Genomic DNA, 23,729 nt, shown 5'->3' on the forward strand with positions numbered 1-23,729 from the left:
TACGGACGAACAAAGTCGCGAGGTCGTGATACACGAGCCACGGCGATACGTAACGTTTTGCGCGCGGATACGCAACGTTCCATCTCTCATACATAGAGATACGGGTGATTTACATACATATCAGTTTCATTTCGTTCGAGCCGCCCTTACGGCACGCGCGGTTTCCACCACGTGGGCGTGGATCGAAAAGGGAGGGTCGCGGGGTACGAGAGAAGGGTATACGTGAGCACCGCCGTGGAACATGCACCGCGGAGAGCCCCCCCATAGAGCATAGAGCGACAGATGCCGGGTTCTCTCCTGCGTACAATGTCCGTAAATGAAGGCAGAATGCGTTATTATTATTCTTTTAATTCGATTTTATCTACGCACCGAGATATGCCGTGTGCATATGCATAGTGCACGTCGCAGTGGAGCTCGGAAAGTTGAAAAAATGTAGAGTGACGTGAATGACCGGTTTTTTCCGCTTGAGAGAAAGCTGACGGGTTAGAAAAATAAACGAAGCTGCAAAACTCGCAAAAGAATTCATAAATACAGAAAAATTCGGAAAGTCACGGTCGGAATGCAGTTGTGTTGTCCGCGTAAAAGCTCCAACGACAAAACTCGCTGTTGTTATTGAAGAGCAAAGTAATTATAATTATACGGTATTATCGCCGACCGCGTTTCGCAAAACAAAAAACTGCAGCTTATTCAAATCTATTGAAATAATATAACAATAAATGCTGCGTATATAACTCCTGGGTAGGAAGATAAAAGATCAACGTCCCGTCGCGCGAACAAACGCCTCCTCGCTCCGCGGTTCGATTCTCGAGCATTAGTATCGGTCGCCGGAAAAAGCGTAAAATAAATAACGCTCCGTCCAGAGGATCCATCTGAAAGTTCCGTTTGTTGTGTGCGGAGCAGCCAGTATGTATTGCCACGCTGGAAAGAGAGTGTCGCGCGGGAATCTAGTTTCCGCCTTTATTCCCGCTTAATGGTTACATATTGAGAGGCAACAGCGGACACTTATAAATAAAGAAACATTCAATGGTTCTAGGAGGAGAATGAACCTGCTTCACGGGGAAGTCGAAAATGGTTTCTTTATGAGAAACGATACAAGCTACGCGGGCCGATACGCGACAAAGCGCGTGTGCCGAGAATTATTTTCTATAACTTATGAATATTATAATAAGTTTGATTTAATCGATTTAAATTTATATTTACATTGTACATATTTACATTGCACATACAATATAATTTTTTTTGCCGGACAAATAGTGATAAATTATATAATATATATGCAATTATATAGTCTAAAAGGTCAATTTTTAATTTAAAAAACAGTTTGTTCAATTGTTAAAATAATCAGTGTATCGACATAATTACAATAAAGAAAGAAGTAGTAAGAAGCATTGAGCAAGTAGATCAAAGAATGCGTCGATCGCTTGTCACGTCGGATGACTTAATTGTATGTAAAACTTATATTTAACCGTGTATGTATAAGAAGACTGAATAAATTTTAGCACGACTCACAAGTTCAAAAGGAAATGCTCCGAATTTTCCGCGGATAATCTCTCCTGCCTCCGAAATCCTGGGCGCGGCTCGCTACTCAATCCCTTGAAATAACGTCGGCGAAGTAACCGGCTGAAACAGCCTGAAATCCTATTAGCAGACACAATGGGAATCGGGACGATGACGTTATACTCGCGCGACGAGTCCTCCCGGTCAACGAGGAGATCCTGCGTGAGTGTGATTGATTCCTTAATAATCGCGTTGCAGGATTTCGGCCCCGCCCGTCGCACGAGAGGCGGCTCGATAATGCAAATTTCGCAGACGCGAGTGGTAGACTCGGTAATTATGTATAGGGCTGTCGGGAGCAAAACACAGAAAGAGAGACAAAGAGAGGAGAGCGACGAGAGCACGATAGGCCGTGAGACGGAAAGAGAAAGAGAGAAGAGGTGGGAAGCAACACCGCGACACAGAATACAACATAGGGGGTGTCACTCGCAGCTGTTTCAACCCCACGCAACACGAACGAACCACCACACCCCGCGAAACGAATCAAGGAGCAACAACAGTCACTCGGTCATTAAGGGGCGTAGATCGTTGTTTGATTGCGGAGGCTGAGCCTGACTCTTTCTCTCTTCTTTTCTCCGCGCGCAGGGACGGACGGTGCGATTTCTCGGATCCAATATTTTTTTATATTACTAATGATAACACTATTGATGTTCAATATTGTAAAAGTATTTGATGATATATCGCGTGATTTAAGTACATATAAATCATTCACTTGCTTCATGACACATGACATGATCCTCATATCACATAATTCCAAAAGTGCGTATATTATATATTCGCTTGAAATGTTATTAGCAAAATAAAAAATGCTTGCACAGTGCACATAGTTTATGAAACTAACAAGTGTTTTCACGAAATTACATAAGGCTTCGCATGTAGATTATAGATCAGCCCATCTAACCTGCGTCCCTCGATCTTTGCCTTACAGAGATTGTTCTTTCCATGGAGAGGCCGAGAGATTGGTGTCGCAGTGTTGAACCCTCGGTGGTCCCCTCGAGTAACCGCGTTGCGCAAACAAAACGGGAGTCGAGTGAGAGACGAGCAGACACGCACTAGAGCCGCAACACGAGGAAATCTCCATCGAAGCTCGCCTGTCGGTACCAAGGCAACTCTTGTGCGGGAGTTTGGCCGCAACGGCTCGAGAGTGAGCTAGTTGAAAGGGTAAAATGCGTTAAAGCGGATAGGGATCCGTGTAATAATCCTAGAATCCGACCGACATGTTTATATACGAATCTGATTATATATATCCGCGAATAACGTGAATTGTGTGACTTTACGATTTTTGTGTAAAGCATGTAAAGCAATCTCAAGTTAGAGATATCTTGAGTTGAATATCTCTATATAAAAATGCAATAATAGCTCTCGTAAAAATTAAACCTAAATAAGAATTTTATTTGTTATATTTATGTAATTAGCCGGGACTGCCGTTCTTTACGATTACAAATTATATTATTAAATATAAACTATAATATTTAATGTACAAAACATGGAAATTGTTTTACTATTTATAAAAATAGATTAGCTACATTCAGAATTGAATTTAATGTTATACGCCCGGGAGACTTCCATTATCCGAGATAAAGGTAGAAAGGTGTTTGTTACTAGTAGTTTATCGGTGAGGCGGAAGTGCGGGTTAACGAGCGCAAGTAATTATTTGTATTATCTCGTAATGCACGTTATTATAAACGTAATAGTCGTGTCATTTGTACTGAGCTAATTAAACGCGCGCAAACTCTCTCATGTGTTTACATGTAGCTCGCTATAACGAGCGATAAATATGTAATAATCGTTAGTCACCCTCATCGTTGTTTTCGCGAAAATCTCAGTCATTTTGGCGTCGACCCAGGCTGCGACGCGTCGTTCGATAATCCTGTTCGTAATTACCGCGAAAGAGCCGATCTGTTTGCCGTTCTCCTTTCTTCGCGAGAAGCTGCCTCGCGATACGCAAGTGTAAATGCAGAATTTATCCGATGCCAAGTGCGAGCTGCGAACATTGGCGTCGTCGCCATTCGCAATGCGCGATAAATCGTGGACAATATTAACGGCCGGAATCGAGTCGATGCATAAATTCGGTGGTTGTAGCGATATATATTCGGAGAAATATAACGTATCTCTCTGGATGATTCATTATTCCGGCATTCTAATCTAGATTTTCAGATGTTCACGTATACTTCACGTGAAGAGCCATTCCAAAATTTACGACAGGACGATCGTCAATGTAACGAGATTATTTTAAAAATCTTTCAATCTATAATTATACAGAGTTAAGAGTTGATGGTATTAAATTTTATAACGATATGTACAATGTTCGTTCATGCAGAGTGAAAAATACTCGGATATTTCAGAATTATCGAGAAATTTTGAACACCAAAAATTTCGCATTGAGAATTTTGTGTCGTGAATTTATTCGGCACATTCACATATAACACAATCTATTTGAACCGGAATCGCAAATGCCGGTGTATTCGCCCTGCCGTCGCTGGTCGCAAATTGGAATGTCTCCAGAGCATCCAGGGCGAGTCGTAAACGCCCGGCTCGCCGAACGTAGATCTCTGCGTGTATTTCTGCGAGCGCGCAGGGCGCCTCCGTCTGGCCGGGATATAAATTAGATCGACTTGTCACCGGTTGCTGACACTAAATAATACTTAGCGACTGGATTAACGCGCGGTCTTTAACCGCGAGAGGCCAACCCTCCGCGCTCGCGGTTTCCGACCGCGCGCGGTCCAACCTCCTATTTCACGGATTGCATGAACTCGTCCGGGAACGATTTACGCGCGGCGCTCGGCGGGCGTGGACCAGCACGCCATTGCCATTGGAGTCTACGTCGAAAGAACAGACGGAGGAAAAATAAGCTCCGGTGATTTACGGGTGATTAACGCGTGGCGGATTAAAGGCGCTGCCTCCCACGCATCTCCCGACTGTATCTTCATATGCGTGTCCGTGTCGTTAAATACATAAAAGATAATCCTGATGAGAGAATAAAACTGTCGGCTCTCCTCATGGTATCCGAGACGATGGGAGCTCGCATTTTATACAGATACGAGCATTCTTGCGAATATTATTTATAAATCCACTGATGCGGATTAACGCCAATATGTTCGCCAATAAACAAACTGTATTATTGTACTTTCTAGTTTTATTTGTTTTTTTTTTGTTGAAATCATTACACAGGATTGAAAAATGCGTTCGCCTATCTGAATACGCTGAAAATATATAAGTGTATCGAAAAAATATACGAAAGATAAATAAGCTCCATGATTAACGCGAGACAGATTAATGACGCTGTCGTCTCTCAGCATACGTATATATGTTACTGCGCTAAGTTTATAAAATAATCTGTGTGAAAAAATAAATTTGATTCTAAAATTAACAAGAGTTTGTGGTTCTTTATGAATGGTTTTACTTGATTTATTCTGCACTCACAAATTAAGGTTAATGTCTTCAAAACAGCATGGAAAATATCAAGAAAAAATAAATTAAAAATATACATATATAAATCTGCGTTTACATAGTAACTAAAGAAGATTATCCGTTTCTTATGTTAAGCTCCCCTCGATTTCTGGACGCTAACGAAATGCCGGGCGGAAAGTACCGCAAGAAGTTAGACATGCGGCAGTGTCCCGAGAAATCCGATTGCCGCGTAAAAAAGCTTGTAAACAGGACTGTTTGAGAAGACTTATTATTTCCTGCCTGTCGTACGAACACTTTTCGATTACGACACCGCTCATTTCGAGACGCGGGGCGACGCGCGTATTTATTTTCGATGTCGGCAACGACGACCGTACTCCAAGTATCGATTATGGATGGCGTTAATGAGAGATCGACATGTTAATTTTCTTTCACGCTTATCTGGCCACCGGATAAACGAAAATGTGATGGCCGGGATGCGCGTAGTAATACGCTCCAATTTTTAACGCCGACGTATAGAATTTTGTCGGCTACGCTACAATTCGCTGAACATGGACGACTAAAAGTCTCACGGTACGCGTTTGCTCAATAAATTAAAAATTCCACGCTGTTGTTTGCTTGGGCAAGTTTTATGTAAACGCGAAGTTATCGTCGAGCCGGGGAATTTTATTATTCAAGTTCGCTTTTTACAAGAATTTATAGCGAGAGTGCTCGAGTGTTCCTCTTGAAGTATTGCTTTTACCGGATTATTAGACAATATAATTGGCCATTTATTTTCATCATTATTTGGTGAATTATTATTTAATTAAAAAGTGAATAAAAGTAATAAATAAGTCTAATATTACGTCGATTGAAAGATAACACGACAAGTAAAGCAAATCAAACGTAATAAGATCGTTTTGTTACAAGAAGAATTTTCGCTAAACTCGATCTGAGGAAAAACGCCTATTAGAGTAATAAAAATCTGAAACCGAAGTTAATTAATTCTACAATCAATGATGCCTGTGAAAAAAGAGATAAAAATTCTTAATGTTTGATCTGCAATACAATGGAATTTCATTAAAACAACGTCGACAGAATAGAACTTTTGTAACATAAAATTTTAATTAATTTTATGTAACAATATTAAAATATCAGAAAATTCGATGACATTTGTTAATCAAATTTCCACATATTTAGAAATAATTATTTTATTAATAAATACTTGCATATTTGTGTCTTAATTAGGTTTAGTTATTGATAAAACTGCCGATAAATGACACGTTTAGGTAACCTCGTAGAGACAAATCAGTCTATAGATCATCTCTTCGTTTCGATCGTCTCCATGTTAGACTCGAACCGAAAATAAAGTGATTCGTCACCATAATCGTTCGCTCGTCGCCGTGAGCGAACGACCATCGATATCCTGTCGGTACAAAAGAGTCCTTAATCAGAGGATTCCTACCGTTTTGTATCAGTCGAAGTTACGACGCTTCCTTAGCCAGCGCGGTCATCATTATGCAATACGATCAGAACGTGAAGTAAAGTGCGACGTAGATCGACCGACTCCAGAAGTTGGAACATAATTCAGAACTTTGTCGCTGATCCCGCTCGTTAAGAAGAAGCGTTTTTTAGGACACCGTGCCCGCTGCCGTTCGATAACTTTTTTCTTTTATTCAGGTCGGGACGCGATGCCGCAGAAAACATATAACCATGTGGTAAAACTCGATCATGGAACCGAAATAATTTTACATTCAACACACAGTTACTTATAATCTTAATTTTAGTGCTAATAACTAATTCTCAGATTAGAGTCTTTAAATTAATGGTTCCTATAATACGAATTTTCTAAAATATACATTCCCCTACAGAACTCTTCGTGGCAATACATATGTGATATCCAATGTATCGCATTTGTATCTTCTTTTTCTTTGATAAAATTATTATGGCATATATTAATGTATAACTGTATATACATTTTTACAAAGAAATAATATTATTCTTCCATCATTATCTAGATATAAATGAAAGCAGTTTATCGTGATGTTTTCTATAAAGACATCTGATTATACATTTTACTTTCGAACGATTCGAAGGTTCAGATATCGCCTTAGAGTGACGAGCGCGGAATAAGATGCAGGTTTAAGCGGTTTCAATGAGGAGAATATACGGAGGAGCGTATGTGTAAACCTGTAAGCGAGTTATGTGGACGAACGCTCGTGCAACGCGGTTCGACCCGAGTAATTCCCGTTCGCCTAATGGAGATAAGCCGGAACGTACGATGCGGTTTTCTCAGGTGGCGTAATGAGCGAGGACACGGGACCCTTAATATCGCGGTCGACTTGCCCTCGCGGACGCAGGTGCGGCGAAATTGCCTCCGTCGTAGAATCTGAACCTTCGTGGTACATAGCCCCCAGTTCGTAGCACGGCTTTACGAACCACGCGAAAGCCGAGCCTTACGAGGTAGGTACTATACGCTTCCGCCGTGGTGTCCCCCGAGGGACAGTCGAGTGCCTTCCTACGAGCTGCTGCGGGCTTATATCGTCGTTGAAATAATTAATCGGCACTGCGTGCGAGATCGATAGTCCCGCCTGCATTGCGCCCAGCTCCGTTCTTACCTCGAGCTAACTTCAAAAATATATATATATCAAAATGCATCGCAAAACATCGGCGGGTATTCATTAAACGGAACAAGATTCATTTCGTTATATGTCGGATATTCCACTTTGAACGTTTATAAATGAAAGACACGGGAAATTAAACGAGCTTGATTGTATTCATTGCCTCTTATAAGATTACACTTCTGCACCATAATACAGCGCAAAGAAAAAGAGATTTACTTCTGCGCGAAGCGAGCTCTAAGCAACGCTTCACCGCAACCGTGCTGACACGCGCTCGGCTCTGTACACGTACGAAATTAATTTGGATCGTTATTTGCGTCAATAGCGTGCAGCTCGAACCGCGACTTAGACGCGCCTCGTTATGCGTTGCAGCGTTAATTACTCTCCGCTTCACCCAGGAACCTCAATCACCTCTGTCTCGCGTAAGCGTGTCAACACACACGTGAATACAAACCCCACCTGGGGAAGCTTTCACGCCGCTGAAAATACCTTTGAACGGAAGTGTGCGGAGATGAATCTCGTGCGCGCGGGCACATATGGGGAAATTTCTGCATCGCCGTGACGAGCTACTCACGCACAGAAACTCGCGAAATCCATTCCATTTTTCGAGCAATCCATGCTCAAAACTACGTACAATCTAGGAAGACAGAAGAGAGAGACTCACCGTGCGAATCTGGAGGGAAGCCCCGTTTGTCACGTGCACCCTGCCGGCATTCTCCGTTCCTCCTTCCGTTCGCGACGTTTTCCTCGCTAGTTCGCCTTGCCAGAGTCCCGATGACTTTCGACTCGATGGACTTTAGGCCACGCAAAATCGCATCTTCAACTTCCAAACGCTGGCAGTAAAAGATTGGTAAGAAGATTGTCCGACGAGGATTACTGTCGTGCGGAACGAATCGATCTTGCAAAAAAATATCTGTCCAGAAAGCCTATCCAATTTATCCAATGATGCCTTTCGGTAAACTGATTCAACGCGTTGACGGTGACGGACGCAGCTCGAGGAACTATTCTTATGTTTCTAGGTATTCTTGACGAGCTTCATCCTCTTCACGCGATTCATGTATATTGCTATAAAAGTCGACTTCAGGAACAACTCTTTTTACCGGAAGCGGTCACGTGGAAAAGCGTTCCCGAGAATCGCTCGAGTTCGCTGAAGGCAACGACACGTTTATCGACCTCAAGAGGTCGTTAATCGTACCTCGTTAACGCGTTATCTCGATTCTCTAACTTCTCACCGAGCGGATGTTTCCATTCGCTCAAATTATCGCTCTCTTACTCGCTCAGACTATCTTCTCTCCCTCTTCATTCCTGTCTGGCCTTGCACACCCGTTGACCGCGATCACTTACGATCGATCTTATTGTCTCGATCGGCGAATCGAAGCGCGCCGCGAGGCGGCCGATGATCGATAAGGCGCTAACGCGCTAATTGGCAGACAGTGGCCACCGCGTTCTAACCATCGAGTTAATTATATTTAATTGGCGGGCCATTAATTGTATCCTTAATTATGGGCTTCGAGGTATCTCGTATGCGGCTCCAGTAACGATCGAGACGATGATACACGATAGAATAGGGACCACCACGTCGTCGACATAAGCGAAGAATTACGAAGACTTCACGTCGAGGACCACCACGTCGACAAGGGACGAAGTACAACAAAGCCGTTCCAGGTCCAAGATATTAAACGATCCACAACGCTCCCGTCGCCGGATTAATCCTGCAAGGTCCTCGCGCGCTTCCTCGGGGTCGCAGCAATCGAGAGGACTCGACGTCGAGTCCGCCCGTGATTTTCTCAGATGAAAAGGGCTCGGTTTGTCTCGAGAACGGTTCTTCACGAGGCTTCTTACGCGCCTCGATGCCCTCTCCCGAGAGGATCGTTCGCGGGGACGAGGGTCGTCGTCCACTTTTCTTCGCGAGAGGCGCCCTTTTTCCGGCACGATGGGCGTGCTTCAAGCCGTCGCCTCTACAGAAAGCTCCCTTATTACGGCGATCGATCGGTCACTCCCTTTCTCTCCGATCCAGACTCGTTTCGAAGAGCACACGAGGATTATGCGCCTTGTGAGCCGCTCCGTGAGAGATCACTGACGTGAGTCGCGATTGACCGTAACGAGTGCGCGATGATTGGCGTTGTCATCATCATCGTCGTCTTTAAAGAACTTTCACATTGTCTGAACGCGAACTACGATAGACGATTAGGCACTCTTCGTGACGAGATAGTTTTCGGCGCGCGCGATGCGGAACAGAACGATGTATTAGATGTATAGGTACCTTTCGAAGCAGATCGCGCAGAAAATCTTAAATCTTTAAAATACACTTCACGCTGCTCGCCATGTCGCTAAGGGAAAACGTCGAGCTCTTGCATCGCGCGCTCTTTCCGGCGCCTGTTTCGTTACACGGAACGTCAAGTTCTCGAATACAAATTCTTCATGACGTTTACGTTTCTGTATAAAATGTCGAAAGCATTCAAAGGGCAAATTCTTTGTGGAGTATCTACGCGAAATATTAAATTCTTCACGGCGTCTATGTTTCTACGTTTTGATCTTCGGGTTACGCGATCTAACCCAAGCTACGTATCAATCTTCACGTGTGCATACGTTTCCTCCCGATTGAGTCTCGCATACGGTGAATGTAAACATGCCTCATTCGTCTTCATCGACACCGAGCCAGCTTTAATCAACTTTAATGAACTCGAGCCCCGGGAATGTCTCAGCGGATCGATTCCAAGCTCTCGTTACGTCTCTCGATGTTCCTCGCAGGATTTGCAGATTACCGATGAAGATTTTCAATGGAGCCTTGAAGACTTGAAGAGCGGCGAGATCCTCCAAAGGAAAGGATCGTAGAGCAATCACCCAAGATTTGCTCAACCATGAATGCGTGGCTCTTGGTAAACGTTGTCGCTGCAGTTATTCAATTCTCGTGCGCGGACGTCGAATTCGCGGTCCGAATGGCCGTCCGCTCGCGCGAGCACCCGACGACGAACTCCGAGAGGAGGACCCGGCGCGGAGGAGACACCTTCGCCGAGGTAGAAGAGAGGTCACCCCGCAACGAAGCGGGCTCTCGGCGCGACTGAGAGGCTCGGGACCGCGGCAACGAGAGCCACCCCCGCCGATGTGAGAGGGTGGCGGAGGCCCGGCGGGGTGTAGGTGCGCGAAAGAGGTGGAGGGCTAGAGGACGAGAGGGCGAGAGGGCAAAAGAGAGCGAGAGCGAGAGAGAGGACGAAGCAGGAGTGCTGTGCGCGCAGCCGCGAGTTCGAAAGCCGGACCGACGGCATTAATTGTGTGCTCTCTTCTCCACGTCGCGAGGCGAGAATTCGCGCGAGAGATCGCGAACGCTCGCCCGCGTCACTCGCGAGTCACGATCGTCACGAGGGGATTTCTATCACACCGGAGTCTTCGATTTGCAAAAGGGTCGCTCCCCCCCATCCCCTGCACTACGCAGCTTTCCATCAGGCTAACCGCCCCAGTCGCTTTTGCAGCGGGCCCCGCATCGCCCTTCCTATTCTACCATCCTCTCCCCGTTCTCGACCGCTGCGCCTACCCTGAAATAATGGACGGATAATCTGTTCTGGCGCGGTCCCGCCGGGACTAAAAGGTTCCTCCGAATTCGTCGAGCAACCCCTGGCGCTCCGCTATCACCCCATCCTTTGACCTCTCGGTTTCGGCTGCTTTCTCAACTTTTTCACCCCTCTCTCGTCGACCACTCGCTCGCTCGCTCGCCTGACGTTCCCTTTCTCAAATGCCGCCCTTCGTTCTCTCGGGATGCGCGAGATTGAACACGGATGCTGACCTCAAACTCTACGAGGATCAAGAACCATTGCTCGAAACGATCAATGTTTTTTTTATTTTAAATAAGGCCTTATCTACGCGTGGCGCAGATCTTACCTTTAGTTTAAGATTTAAAACAATACAATTCCGTTAAGCTTAGATTTGTTGTTACAGAAAGTTATTTCTAGGTTTATCCATGATGATCAAAACAGAATAGTCACTATGTGACATAGAAGATATTTCTTTTTTCTATTCATTATGCATTAGTCTATTGCATTATAAAATCTTTTATATTCGCATAAAACAAACAAGAGACTGTTTAAAATCGTCGACACATCCTGTCTCCTGTATTTTTAACGAATTGCAAATCCACATGATATACAGCTGCAAATTCACGATATATTTATGGGCCTCGAAAGAACACATTTTTAAATAATATCGAGTATTGGCGAACTTTTTCGTTCGGGTCAATATTCGATCCAATTTTCGTTATCTATTTTGCTCTTCGGCCGTACGCGGGTTAAAAAACAATCCTTCTCGGCTAGATAAACGGAGAACGGGACGGTTAGGGCGCGACTTTTTAGTGCCGCGTTTGCATAGAAAGCACGTTTTACGGGCACGGGAAACGGCGAGGTAGATGTCCCGACGTTCCTGGACCCCTCCTCTATCGGCGGTTTTGGTGGCGGAAGTGGCACACAATTAGAAGTGTAGCAGCCGCGCCATAAACATAAAGCGCGTGTGGCCCTTGTGTGGCACTACGCCCACGTCAAACGACTCTGGCTTTTACTCCCGACAGTCGTAACGGCGACACGTACGAAAGTCCGACGCTGCACAGACGCAGTCCCTCGTCATGAATAAGGAAGATGCACGCTCGACCCTTTCACGTTTACGAAATCTGTAATTTACGTCCACGCGCGTACGTGGAAACACCGACACGAACGAGTATCACTGTCTCTAAGGTGTCAAATAAATTAGCATCGACAGGAAGAACTTGAAATAAAATTAGCAAAAGTATTCTGTTTTCTTGGTGTCCTGGCGGAATATATTCTTATTGAGATATTATAAATTACGTGGGCGCGTAACAACGTGCGAGTAACGAGTTTACTAGTGCAGTGTCTGATTTAATTATCAAACTCTGCTTTATCTCTTTCGTAGGAAATTCGACGGTTAAGAACAAAGCGCGACGTACCTCCTCGCTAATATTATTGACAAATAACGTTCGTAACAGACTAAAGAAAAGCATCGTCCCTCCTGAGAGACACGAGAGAACGCGAAATTCGTGGTAACTTCCGTAAATGAGAGGATTGCCAAGGATGGCGAAACAGGCGAAAGTTGCTCGAGGGTATACAGCCTATTTCGTCGGCGGAAGCGTCTTCGGGATTCTGTCTCGGGGGGTCGTAAGAGGGTGGAACTTACGCCGCGCCGTCGTCCTCGATAGGACTTCTCAATCCGCCTCCCGAGACCCCACACGGTAAAGACTCGTCAACTCGATCGGGACTTTAAAACAATTTTGATATCTCATCTCTGGCGCGCGTCTCCCTGCGCGACTTTCTGAAATCAGCTCCCGAAGTACTTTTCAATCTCTCGGGGGAAACTGCATCAACGTCTGATTGCCGATTCAAGCGCAAACGCGAAAAGCGCGAAGTCGCAACGAATGGGAATTTACGACAGGGGATTTTAATTTAACAGTTTTTATGTAAAATCATTATATAACATCTTAATATATCGATTTTTTTATATGGAAACAAATCAAACAGTTGTCTTTCAATTAGTGCTTTTTGTCAACATTATATTCCAAATAGAATTAATGTGAAACAACCAAAATCTGAAAAATGCATCGAAATGTCAACGATAGAATTAACGACTGCCATTTTTTAAATATATTACTACATATATTTATTATATTAGGTACTATTATATACTTTCTCCACAAAAAATTTAGTTTATTATATTAAAACTATTTCCACTCGTTTCTTCAATCGTTCATACATCTGAAAATTGCACTCCGCGTTAATGCTTGCAATTTATGTTTGATATTAATCACATTCATTTGCAGGCAATAACACCGCGCAATGATGCGATATCGATGTAATCCACGTTTATATTAATTACGTTGCTTATTAATACTAAGCCGCTGGAATCCGATTATATTCTCTGCCCGAAAAACTGGGGAATAATTTGCAAAGATTCGATGCTTACCAAATACTATAATATTTTCACAAATTACCCTGTCCGGGAGAATTTATAGTTGATCGCGCGCACCCGATTATGGCAATTCTATCGCTCGATATAAACTCGACTGTTAAGCAACTTTCAACAATGGACGCAACTGCGCCGTGGCCTTTTGTCTCCGTGGAACTTTCACAATGTCGCATTTTCCTATTGAAGTCTCAGTTAAGGCTAAGTGACATAATTTTGCGCAATTGGCAAGAGGATTATCCGCGAAAGTCCGAATTCAGTTATTGGAAGGTTAGGTGTGTAGAAGGCTTCTCATTTCTCCCGGTGAACTAATTGATCTGAAAAAGAATCTCGCGTACCCTCCCGCGACAATCGGCGATAAAGCAACACATCCACGTGCACCAAATGAAATATAGTGGAAAGCAGGAAAGACGATATTTCGTCGAATGAGAATTCTTTTTCAAGTAACGGCTCCTTCGAGCAATCGCAAAATGCTCACGAATTACTTGCAGGAATTATATCTAGTTAAGGGGCGGATTGTGTTACTTAACTTCGCTCTTCGTGGCCCATGCGCACCCCACGCCTCGCCTTATTGAAACTCTAGCTAAGACCGCGTGGAACATAATTTCGCGAAATTGGCGGAAGGATTATCCGCGGAAGCCGCTGTAACTAAGCGTCTGTACGGAAACTTTTCTCTACGCCGATTGAGGCGGAACGATGAAGAGAGAAAGAGAAAGAGAGAAATAGAAAGAGCATAGAAGAGAGGGTAGAACAAGAGCGCGGAGAAAGGGGATAAAATCTGGAAGAGCGCTGTATCGATTTCTCGCGGCAACCCTTTGCGTTTTACCTCTTCGTCTCAATCTCAACCCTTTTCTCTCTTTCCCTCTTCTTTCTCCCTTTCTCTCTACTTTTATCTCCCTCTCCTTTCCTCTGTTGGTTGCTCTCGCGACCAAATAAATTAGTTGTCACGAAAGAGCAGAAGCCGGCCAGCTGGCTGGCAGACGGACGATAAAATTACCCGAACGAGCTTAGAGCCGGGGACAAAGTTGAGCCACGCCAAGAGCATTTGCGGAAAGGGTTTGAAGGCAACTGAGATCGCTATTCGTACCTAATTCGCTTCGCGGAAAATAGAAGGTGGACGTTAACCCGGAGGGCGAACGAAAGTGCGGGCGATACGATTGTCACGATCGCCCATTCTCCTAACTCGATCCATGAGCATCCGAGAGAGAGAGATAAGGAGAAGAAGAAAGAAAGAAAGAGAGATCGCGTAAACTGCTGCAATTTCACATATCTAACATGCTCCTGTGATCTTTCGGAATTCTCAACCAAACGCCAAACCGTAACATTATTCGCTGACGAGACCGTTCTCTCATGCTCTCATGCTGTGCCATCTAACATTTTAATAAAAGATTCACATCTCGAAATGGTGCATATGCGCATTCATAAGATTTTCGATGCCTGCATTTTATACACTCGGACCTTGAATATGTCGATTTTATGAATTTCAAGATCGTCAGATTGCCAAATTGTTGGACTCGCGGATTTGCTAGATTCTCGAAGACTCATTGGACTCTGTAATCTCAGGAATTTTAAAATTTTAAATTTTATGCTATTTGGATTTCAAATTTTGAAACTTAACTTTTGGACTCTCTTAATCTTTCTAGTGTTTGTTTTAGACCTTTGACTATCAGTATGCAATATAGAATCCTCAACGGATTTAAATTTCAAATCTTTTTTAGATACATCATTCTATATCTCATAAATGTTTTATATGTTATTAATTTGTAACTCTCTCTTTGTTAAAACAACAATAAGTAAAACTAAACCGATACGAATCTTACAATTAATTGAGAAGATGCCATTTTCGAACTGGATCTTGGTAATCTACAAATAATATAGGTATCTGTATAAATTTTGTATATTTTTCCCAATTCTGTAAACTGTGTGTCAATTATTTGTCCGTCTTAGAACAGCTTTTGTTGGAACGATAAACTCTTAACGTACTAAAATCGATAATCAATTTAACTTTTAATCTATTAAGCATCTTTTTATTTAAATCACTGTAAGAAAATTGCAAAAAATATCCCAGCCATTTAAACCCCCCCTACAATTCGTGATGGGCGTTTTTACCATATCTTTACATGCCCTAAATTGATAAAAATGCCCGTCACGGATTGTAGGGAGATCCAGGTTCAAACCCTGGCTAGGGTGATATTTTTCGCAATAAATTTACAGTGATTTAGAATAGAAGAATGCTCAATAACATCAAAAGTTAAATCGATTATCGATGTTAACTGATTAAACATGTAGATTTATCGTTCGGAATGTATATGTACGACAATATTGTGGTCTTATAAGATATACATATTTCTATTTCCTATTTCACATGTTATCTAAGTTGATATCGCACCTAATCCGTGTCCGCAGCATCACAATGCTCTCACCTTACTGCAGTAATACTTGCCATGTCTTCGGTTCGATGTATTTGCTATGCATTATATACACATATATATATATATCCATACACACACACATGCATACATATACACGCGATGCCGCTATGGCGTAAACGACGTCGCGTCGCATCGAATCAGATAAACGTCCGAAGGAGCACGGTAGTTTCTCGTTGCCGAAGATATTGTCGTACCGTATTCCATACCGCATCGCCGTCGTCGTCTTTCTCATCATCATCCGCGTCCGGCGAAACAGCAGTCGTGATGATTTTCGCGATACAACGATAACGTACACCTTGTAACGCGCGTTCTCGCGAACGAGCGAGCCATCGAAAAAGGAGCGGCAAAACCGTAGACACGCCCATCGGGCACGACGGCGAAAATAGCGAAATAACTGATATAGCCTGCGGGAACAAACCATCCCTCGAGTGTCGTGAGGGTGGTACGCTCCGCGTTTCCCCGACAGAAACGAAAGAGCAACCCCTTGGCGATGGTCGTTGCGCTCTTATTTCCCCGTGCATTTTCGGACGTGTCGCGATTCTCTGCACACGACAGTATCTCGTTGTTCATCGGCAGATTCCTTGTTCGATATCTCGCCATCCGAACTAAGCTTCGACAAAACAGACGGAGAAAGAGGAAAAGAGAGAGTTTTCCTTACTTTCTCAATCACACATGTCAAATTACATCGAGTACACGTATTCTCATACATGATATATATTTTGAACAAAAATGGGAGCTTCTATGAAGGATAGAAAAGTACAAACAGTATTGATCATCTACTGTTCATATTCTCTTTCTCATTAAAAGTTATATAAATTCGCATTAATTTCCGAATTAAGCCTACTCTAATACGATAATTTTTCCTGGAGAAACTCGAAAGACGCATTTTCGCATTTGCCGGATATACCGAATAAGCAGATTATGCCTTTCTTCGGATTTCTCGTATCCGTGCAATGCGGCACAGACGAAATCAGCATAGCGGAGACATTAATATCCATTATATTCCCAGCGATCCGCGCTCAACTTTGAGTCCTGCCATTTCCCCCAACCCCCCCGCGCCATCTTCTTCCGTCCGTTCTCGAAGCAATGGTATATATCCGCGTACCGTTTCGTGATTTATGGAGAAAGTTTAGCCTCGCGATTATCCGACGAGGCTACCGGCACCGCGACAGTTGGCGACTCGTCCTTCGGTCCTCCACATCCTGCCGCGGCTTCCTGTACCTCGTCTATCCTGCGCCCCGAAACCCACCCGATTTCCGCTATCTCTCTTTCCGTCATTCGCTCGGATTAGTCGAATCCCCATTTTCGCCGACCATTCCGAAATCATGATTCTGCGAAAGGGCAAATCTTCCGTGCCGTTTCGTTCGACGCGAACAGAAACGACCTGCCGCACTCGTAATTAAATTAGCCGACGCGTTCGAATTAATCCTCGCGCACTCGGTTAGATTAGAGCAGAAATATTTGAAGACGGTTGCGGGGCTAACGAAGATATAAATTCAAGCCTTACCTACAATCAAATCTACGAAAACTCGCTCGCACCGACCGCGATTAATCCCGCGTAGCTAGATTCTTTATCTTCGGAATACTTTTTTATTTAACAAGTCAAAGACTTTCGAAGATTCGGCGTTCTTCATTATTTTACAAATCTTCATACAAGAATTACAGAAATAATAAATAAATGTAACAGAAATATATAATTGTCCTTAAAATAAATTTTACTCAAAATTAATCACAAAATATCATCTATCCGTTTTCAGTCATAAATGTGATTTTTAAAAATTTCTAACTAGCCGAATATAACAGTCGAATTTGAACTCTATTTTCAACTTTATTCTACAGGCGTTGAAATAAGTGATCATCGCTGTTTTTGCGCAGTCGTGCCGAGTGTACAAACACGCCTGCAGCGAGCAGTATTCCACCAGTCGAAACCACTCGAGCCAGTCAGAGGAGCAAGCGCAATCGTGCTCGCGCACAACGCGAATATAATGTCTTTCAGACTGGATAATGCGATGTCGGGCGGTTCTCTCTTCGTGTTCTTGCTCCTCAGGAGCGCGTCTCTTCGAGCGTCCGAAAAACTACCCCCTCCCCTCCCCCCTCCTTTCCTCTCCCGCGTTTCCCTTTGCATTTCCGCCTACCCCTTTTCCCGCGTCTTCACCTTCCCTTTCCCTCAACCCCGTCGCTCGCTCATTCCAAACAGATGTCGCGTTACGACTCTCGGCGCGAACTGGAGGCAACTACTACCGCCTACAATATTCCCTGGCGCGACGGCGTCTGCGTTCACCAGATGTCATGTAAAAAGTTTTCGCTTGGCGCTAAAGATGTCTTGCATGTGCCATGTTTCCGCGTGTATCCAAATGAGCGAGGTACGAATGATGATACGTTGCCATTAAATCATCTCGTGAGATGAGTTCGAGCAAGAATAAAATGAAAACATATTCTTACCGCGGAATCGACATAGATCTACAAAAAGTAATTGAGATATGATTAAAATGGAAATTTTAGATTAACCGTAACAGCACAAAACGATTTAATATATTAACGAGATAGCAAGATATAAAATTTTGCATCTTTGTAATGTTACACAAGCTAAACATGTCAGCTCAACAAATTTATATGCTTTTCGACTGTACTGCAATTTTATGCAGCAAATCGCATCCTCGAAATGGTCTTTTCGCGTTTTAGCGTGACGCAATTGGCGTGACTTTACATAAATGATTTACATGATTAACAACTCTTTTGAGCAATGCTACACGTTTGACATCAACATGGAACGCATGAACAACTCGTAGCAACTCTTACCTACTAATAATACAAAAATGATTGGAATAACAAAGGGTAATTGCAACGTTAATTACGATTTTACAAAGAAAAATGTATTCGTCGGTATTGCGGACGAAAAACGGGCAATACAAATTGCGTTCGTTCATACCAGCGACCATCAATTTCTATTGCCTTAAGTGCGACGCAGTTTCAATCTAGAGAGTGAATCAGAGAGCCGAGCGTGGAATTATGCAAATTGTCAGATGGATACGGAAATAGGTTTTCCATAACACGGTTACATTCCGTAACGTTTCCTTAATGAGAATGCAACTTTAATGACTTCCGCCGCGCCTGGAAGAACTTTGTTATTAGATAATATTAATTCGTGCCGATGCTTTTCGCCGCGCTGCATTAAATCACCATTCGTTATTCATACCAGATTAATCGCTTCATGAATCGCGTAAATAGTTTTTTGCGTTTACGCCGAAATGGAAGAACGCTGGTTTCCCAAGTTAAAAATGTTGCATGATTAAAATGTAAAGAATGCAGTATAGAGAAAAGAACAATGTTAATTACAATGTTAATTATTTGACAAACAGATAGCAATTTCTCCGAGATTATTAAGCCGCATGCGCGAAAGGCGCTGCCTTTCATCCCCCCAGGCTGATAACCGACCCTAATCGAAAGAAATTAGCCGCGAGTTAGCCGAGACTGCTCGTCCAAGCCCCAATTTCGAGCGGGAACGCGTCCTCGAGAGGAGCCCCCGTTTACACGCGCGTGATTAATGTCCTTAATGTCGCCCCCGATCTCGTAATCCTGGCCGCGATTTTAATAACCGGCCGCCCCCCGCGACGACGAAAGCACGGTATTGTGCGACGCGCGTCCGCTTTTATGGGCCCCGTTTAATGTCGCTCGCGCGACAGGGAAGGGCACACATCGCATAGGCGTCTCTATTCTCATCTTAAAACAGGGATACAAGAAAGTGCAACAGGGATATCGAATGTAACTTCTAGTCACGATTGTTAATTTTTTGATTCGTTTGATAACAATATCCGTAATCTAACGTAGAAAAAAGATGCGTGTTACACACGTAATTACTTTTCGATAGTTAATGTCCCTGGACGTGGACGCCGCTGCGAAGAGAGATAGACGCAAAGGGGGGACAGGCGGTGGACCGAGTGTAACGGCACGAGTAACAGCAATATGCCAGCGATGTCCCGTGGCGATGCATTAATGCGAGATGCAACACTGGGGGATGAAACAGAAGGGAAGAGGGAGAGAGGGAGGAAACGGTGCACCGCAGGGCGTGCTGTGTCTTCTCGCGCGAAGGATGAAAGTTTGATGAGATCCCAGCCACGTGACTATCCAGAGAGATCTCGCGGCAGGTTATACGTGTGTTTATAGGTGGGCATGGGTGCCCCGGGTCGCCACGTGCCGCAGGAATGTCATTACACTGAGGAAGGGAGGGATATTATGAATTCGCCAACGGCGCTTCGGACAGCCGGCACGGACTTGCACTTTATTACGCGATCTTTCCGTCTTTTGCGATATTAACTCCGGAATGTACACACGTCGGGTCAGAGCTCTCAGAATCACGCAGGGATTTCATTCTTTCTTCTCATTATCGCAAAACGTCCTACGGACTTGAATCGTATCTAATATTTTCTTTACTCTCGTACTTTACCGTACGGATTGTTAATTAGTATCTAAAAACTTTCTTTTCAATAGACTTTCTACAAATCAAAATAAATCCATTAAATCTATTTCGTGGGATTTGGACAAATGCAATCTTTATCCCTCACAATGCGGTTCAATGCGCGTTTGACGGAGATTCGCGACACAAGGATAATGGACACGAGCGTGCACAAATGCAGTCACTTGCGCTTGTAGTTTCCTCGCAACGAGCGCATTATTAATAGTGCGAATTGGTATTTGCACCGGGTAACTTTCGCAACGAATTCCACCACACCGTCCGGTGCGGCGCGACGACCGACGAGGTGTGGAACAACGGCGAAAACTTTCGCGGCTGCCGTCGGTGGTCGGGACCGCAACTGGTCGAAGGCAAGAGAGGTTGAAAAGGAGAGGAAAAAGGAAGACGATCCTGACGAAAATCCGGCAGTTGTTTCCACCCCGCGGGCGCTCGTCACCGACGAAACCGATGTACACACGCCTTCGCGCGTAATCGGGCTTACGAGAACAGAGTTAATGCACTTCGGGGCGATAAACTTTTCGACGAAGGATGTGAGACGCGACGATTTCCTCTGCCTGTTTCCTCACCAATTTAAATTCCGCTTTAAAAGTAGCCTCGCGATTAATTTTTCGATGATCTGCAGTTGTATCATTTTAAAGGATACACGCATATACGCAATGTATCTTTAAATATCACAATAGTTTGGAAAATATATCACACATGCATATGCACATTTAGAAATCAAATATATATATTATTTTAATAACAGAAAATGTTTCTCTCTTTTTCTGTGAAATTTATTTCCATTCTGTCAATGCTGAAAAGATCATGATTGAAACTTCAATAAATTAATGTAAAATTCTGAAATTTAAGTCCTCTCTTAATCCCACGACAAAGCAAATTGAAAGGTTGGTCAATGCAAAGAATATCGTTAAAACTTCTGCACTAGTAACTTTCTCTCAATAAAAAAAGGGAATCGATATGCTGTTGCAGTATGAAATAATGTGGCAATTCGCTTCGCTTCTCCGAGGGAAACGTAGCTCCGAACTTTCCTGACGATGCCTCCTCATGCGAATGGTGGCGTTTCATATAATTTCCCAACAACGCGCGCTATGATTTCCCTCCCTCCTCGGAGATGCTCCCCGAAGAGTACGTTGGAAAACTTTTCGCCCGCGGAAAAAAACTGCGGTGGTAAAGTATGCCTGTAACGCGAACGAGCGAGAGCGAGTTTCGCCTCGTGTAACGTCAAAATGCGCTGGTAAAGTTACCGTGTAATTTTGCGGAGTACATGAAGAAGAAGCAGGTCGACGTCCGCCGAGTTCCCCGTCGTCGTCGTCGTCGACATCAACGAGTCACGATGTCGACGCTTATGACACTCACAAGAAAGCCCTCCGATTTTCACGAACTTCACACACGCGGATATATACCTACAGACACTTTAAAATCGGAGAATCACATGTCTTTCTCCTTATATTCTTCCCTATTTTTTCCCGTACGCTCCTCGCGGATTGAAAAGTCGAAATGCTTCTACAAAATTGAAAATAATCAAATTGAGTAGAGGCTTGCTATTCTCTGTACTTCCGAAATTTCGTTCATCGACATTTTTCAATCTTCAACCGATTGTAATCTGAAAAATTACTGACAATTAGACGTAATGTGTGTGTGTGTATCAGATTAACACATTTTATATAGCACTATAATATTGTTATAGTGCTATAAAATATGTAATATAAGTAAATATGTAATATAAGTATGCTTCTTATACAGCTTGATATCGATATGTTTATAAGTTCATCGTAAAATTTGTTCTAAGAAAATTTTGATTTTTATCGATGATCCAACCAGAGACTTCGGCTTTCTTCGATGGAAAAATAACTCGAGAGGGAAAATAGGGGAGCAAAATACTAGGAAACAGTCACGGGGCCCTCACGTCACGGGGGACGGCGAGCGGGCTGGTAAGTACGTTCTTAATATGTAGAGGAGTATATAAAAGGTTTATGGCGGGCAATCAGGAACCTATGCTGCGTCATATTAAAAAATCTACGGGCGGTCGTTCGCAGAGCGCGGCGTGGCGCGGATTCTAAAACGCGGAGGGTGGACGCCCTCCGGTATCTCGCGGAAAATTGCGAGCCCGGGCGGCTTTATATATTTGTATCGTTCCGTGCCATATTTTGCCGTTCCCCTCTCCTTCTCCGACAGGGTAGTAGAAACACAGGGGGTACGTTCTAGGCCTCGAAATTAAATTCTCCAACAAGAAAGCGAACACGAGAAAAGGCTCGCACGTGTAACCTTTTATACGAAGCACGGAGGGTTCCAATTTACAAATTTTGCAGAGATTTTATAAGAAAATTGAGATATAAAAAATAAATAGTCAACCTAAATAGTCCGTAAAAAATAAAGAGATAAGTTTGAGAACGGTTACCTATGATACATTTCAAATAAAATCATAATATATTGAATTATGTAATTTTTGAAACTGCCAAACTTAATTTAAAATTCTTTATACACTTTTGCCTTTAGTTAAGATTTATGAAACTATTACGAACGCATTGGGAATGACGAAACACCGATGCTCATCAATTTCCTGAATTTTTCAGAACTTCATGGATTCACGTACAGTTTTCTGTATAATCTCGCTAATTAACGCGGATTCGCGGATTCTCGTATTCGCGTACGGTTTTCCACTCTCCTGCTGAATATCGTCACCCCTAAAACACGCTGTTTGGGTATCATTACATTTCCATCGCTCATTATCATTTCAACCGACGCAGCCATTGGCGCTAGCGATATACTCGCACCTGTCACATGTAATTCGATTACACCGCGTGCATGGGCTGGATCCCACCCAAGTTATCTCGCCGACTCGTTCAATACAATAGATGTGTGTGATAGTTCAGCATAGATAATAGATTACGCCATCGGTTTACCAGTCGGTTAAATACGAAAAAAATCTTTTACGGACCGTTTAACGGATTACGCAGGTAGATACTGCCGAAATTTGAGCGATACGACATTTGTGTTGAATGTATAATTAATCTTAAACGTAGCAGGAACTAATTGCCATTATGAGAGCTTCATAAAATTGTTATTGCCCACTTGTACAGCACGCTTCGACCAGCTAGTTTCATTTTAAAGAATTAATATTAAAATAACATTTATTATTTGATATAATTAATAGTAACATAAATGTAGATTATGAATTTGTACTTTTTTTTTATTTGAGAATTTTCTGTAAAATTTTCTTATATAACAATATATTGTATATGTAATTATATTTTTAATAACTACAATCATATTTTCATTAAGTTAATTTTAATTTTTATAATT

General features: G+C 43.2%; 1 protein-coding gene across 1 annotated transcript in view; it reads right to left on the reverse strand.

The window, feature by feature from the left end:
* The window catches only part of LOC112459588, a 336,860-nt gene extending 326,252 nt beyond the window's left edge, over nucleotides 1–10,608 (reverse strand). The window contains exon 1 of the mRNA XM_025023767.1: nucleotides 8,227–10,608. The gene's annotated coding sequence lies outside the window, so the exon portion shown is untranslated. The remainder of the gene's footprint in view (nucleotides 1–8,226) is intronic.
* Nucleotides 10,609–23,729: the final 13,121 nt, after the last annotated feature.

This window comes from Temnothorax curvispinosus, unplaced genomic scaffold, assembly GCF_003070985.1.
Source record: "Temnothorax curvispinosus isolate PA1 unplaced genomic scaffold, ASM307098v1 QBEX01009969.1, whole genome shotgun sequence".
Taxonomy (NCBI): Eukaryota; Metazoa; Arthropoda; class Insecta; order Hymenoptera; family Formicidae; genus Temnothorax; species Temnothorax curvispinosus.